Source organism: Acanthaster planci, linkage group LG08 (genome assembly GCF_054643075.1).
Source record: "Acanthaster planci isolate LZ-2023a linkage group LG08, COTS_SCS, whole genome shotgun sequence".
In the NCBI taxonomy this organism is placed as follows: Eukaryota; Metazoa; Echinodermata; class Asteroidea; order Valvatida; family Acanthasteridae; genus Acanthaster; species Acanthaster planci.
In genome coordinates, this window is record NC_141784.1 from 15,879,552 (window position 1) to 15,883,551 (window position 4,000).

Genomic DNA, 4,000 nt, shown 5'->3' on the forward strand with positions numbered 1-4,000 from the left:
GAGAGAGTGGGAGTACTGCGCGTAGAGATGTTGCTTGGAGAGTGGTTGTGATGAGACTGGCTAAAAATGACCAAGTGGTAAACATAGGGTTGGGAACACAGGCCAGAAGAACAAGGATAAATCTAATTAAAATCTAATTATAAAGTAATAAATCCTAGACCAGAAGTCTGCCAGAGGAATGTGGTAAGAAGGCCAAAGCAATAAAAGTGGGTCCTTGTGTAGGAGTGCTCTAAAATCAATTAGGAGGCTTGACATTACAGGGTCAAAAGTTAAAGGCTCCTAATCTACTGCTGGGAAAAATGTACATGGGATCTACTGTAGATGCAAGTGTCCTTATTTTGATAAGGGGGGAAAACGCTACAATAGTTTACAGTTCGGGGTACTTCTTTCACAAAAGCCCCTAATTGCGGACTCATTTTGGATAGAATCGGGTGGCTACATTCAGGAATGAGCGCTTAGTTTTACTGCTTTTTGGGGGTATCTTCGTTCAAAGACAAATAAAAAAAATGTCGTGGCTACCCCCCCCCCATAAAATTAAATCGAAAAGTGATCATCTGGCCATAATCTTGAATTTCCACTTAAAAAAACGGAGGCCAACCGTTCATGAGATTCAACAGGCAGCGCTACTTCGGTCCGATTTGGCGCGTATTTGGTATAGTGCAACCTGTAAAGACAAGATGGCGGCGACCATGGCAACAGCCCGAAATGGGGCGCCCTGTTCTCCTTTTAGTATAATTTATTCACGGGAGGAGAATGTGGGCAGTTTTGTCTTTGGAAGTTGTCAAAACAGTAACGATTATAGCCAAAGATCAAAGGAATGTACACCGTGTCTTTTTGGAGGGGCTTATTGACTATTCTGTCCTATAATAACTTGGAAAGGGCCTGAAATCCCCTCATTTATGTCTTCCCAAAAAGCTCAACCGGACGCCAGGGAAACGGAAAATAGAAAGGTCCAATCAATAATTCCATCTGCTTGTCCTCATTCTTTTTGCTTGTCTTCTCTGTGTCCCTCAGTTTTGCAGAAGATGTTTGATTTCTCAGTTTGTTTACTGAATAACATTGTAATTGCGCACAAAACACTGCCGTATTCAGTGTCAACGGACAAACTGTTTTATCCTACTTCAGAAAAACAAGAAAGCGTATTGAACGTTTGGAATTGGTTTTTCTATTTTGGATAGATTTTCTTCGTTTTGAGCCATTTTTACTGCTAAACCGGCCCTCGAAGTGATATTGTACGGACAAAATGGCGGCGCCCATAGCAAAGACCAAAAGGGGGCGCCCTGTTCTCGTTTTAGTGCATTTTATTTACAGGAGGAGAAAATGGGCAGTTTTGCCTTTGGAAGTTGTCAAAACAGTAACGATTATAGCCAAAGATTAGAGGAATGTTCACCGTGTCTTTTTGGAGGGCCTTATTGACTACTCTGTCCTATAATGACTTGAAAAGGGCCTGATATCCCCCCTTTCTTTTCTTCCCAAAAGGCTCCTTTCGGACGCCGGGGAAACGAAAATTAGAAGGGTCCCATTTACAATGCTGTCTGCTCGTCCTCTTTCTTTTAGTTTTTCTTCTCTATGCCCTTCAGTTTTGCAGAAGATGTCTTATTTCTCCGTTTGTTTATTGAATAAGATTGTCATTTCGCACAAAACACTGCTGTATTCAGTGTCCACGGACAAACTGTAATTCTTCAGAAAAACAAGAAAGCGTATTTAATTTTTGGGTATGGCTTTTTATTTTGGATAGATTTTTCTTCGTTTTGAGCCATCTTTACTTCGAAACCAGCCCTTGAGGTGATATTAAAGGGTGCATTCCACCAAATGGTTGTATATCTGCGCGCGAGCTCATTAATATTCTGTGATACCACGGGATTTTTACAATAAGACAGGCCATAATCAGGAGGCATCATAGAAATATTTCTAAAAATCCCGAATTTAGGACTGATAGTTTACAGTTTGGGGTACTCATTTAACAAAAAGCCCCAAATTGCGGGCCCAGTTTGGATAGAGGTGGGCGGCTACATTCAGAAATGAACGCTTAATTTTACTGCTTTTGGGGGATATCTCCGTTCAAAGGCGAACAAAATAATTTGTGGCTAACCCACATGAAATTAAAACGAAAAGTGATCTTCTGGCTATAATCTTGAATTGCCAGTGAAGAACGGAGGCCTGTCTTTTCATCATGAGTCAACAGGCGGCGCCACTTCGGTCCGATTTTGCGCTGTTTTCTATGGGCGCGTATTTGGTGTAGTGCAACCTTCTATACGGCCACAGGACGAACACGACACTATGGTGTACTATTTACGACGCACATTTCTCTCTCTCACTAGCCTCCCTCCAGGCGACGCAACTACACGACGCGATGGTACGACGGCTCCATTGTGTCGTGCCGTCGGTTCGAACCGTGGCCTTCTTGCCATTTCGTATGGTGTACTATTTGCGACACACATTTCTCTCTCTGTCTAGCCTCCCTCAAGAGTCCTCGAGAAGGAGCTGATAACTTCCCTAGCCAGTGACCTACCATTTCACTTGGCTACTGGACTGAACAGAGACTGTTCTGTTGTCTCTCTGTGATTTCTCCTTCCATCGAACCTGCCATACTTACAAATTCGTCCCTGTCCTGCTCTAGGCAAAGAAATTATCAGAGTAAGCCTATTGAACTACACATGCATACGTTGCTGGACAGTGGGTGGCCTGGACCAGAGCCACATGAATCCGTTCCGAAACCTGATTTAGTCGAGGGGAAGGAAAGTCTGTGCACTTGAACCCTAAACATCATCTGCACTTAGCTCTACACATCTGCGACATCCATCCAAGCTCTTTTGCTGCAAGCCCTTCTAATGCAAGCTCTATAGCTACTTGCCAAGTCAAGACAAGCCAAGTCAAGTTGTCCCCAACTCCAATGCATAGATTGTCTTCAGCTAAGCCCTTTATTTATCTTCATTGTTAATTCATAATTTTTTTCTGTTAAATTGAATCCCCTTTTTTTCTCATTGTTAAAAAGATGCTTTCTCTAACGTGAGGATATTTGTATTTTCGTAAACCGTGCATAACCTTTTCACTATATTAGTCGGAAACGAATTAATTCTCACTGGTTAGCTGATTATAAAAGGCGTAAACTAGTAAACAAATGAATAATGTAAGCAGGTGTCATGATTCTCATATTATGCCCGCTACAATATTTCTAAATCCATTCTAACATACAATACATCAGTCATTATAACGTGCTTGCTAATGTAACATAAGGATCTAAGGAGAAATTATACATGTGTGTGGCCAAACAGAGTTGAAGAAAAGACACGGCCACAATGATAATAGCGTCTGTGTAATGTTTTATTCAGAAACACGGACTAATATCATTGAAAGTGTGGTGCTGATAAAGTTAACGAGGAAGACTGGCCTGAAGGAAGACAAAGACGGAATATTCTGATGGTATTATAGAGCAGGCTCGGTGGTAACTTCCTAAACCCGTGGTCAAACTTGCAGCTGTACAATTGTAGACAAGTTGTCTGGAGAGTTGGGAGTACTACTTAGAAATCAGAGCAGTTCTTACATAAGCAGATTTTATTTTGCCTTTTTTCATTTTCTTAATAAAATATGAAAGAAATTAATCCTAATCAATTAATGGATGAGATAAAAACAAGAACAAATCAACACCAAAGAGTAAATAGCATGTACTTTGCAAGCACGGGGGACAGAAATGAAAGAACACAGTAAAGGCGCCCTCTATAAGCACTATGAAGCAAAGGGCGACAGCACACTTCGCGTCGTGCATCGTGTCGTGCTTCAGGCGACATAATAGGCGACGCGATGCACGACACGACATACGACGCGACGCACGGGCGACGGAAGGGGCGACGTTTAGGCGGCAAATAATGCAACACGGAAAGGACCTAAGACAGCACGACGCGACGGGTGACGCACGACGCGACGCATCGTGTGTGCACAAAAGTAATGGCAAGAAGGCGACGGTGCGACCCGACGGCACGATGCAAGGGAGCCGTTGTGC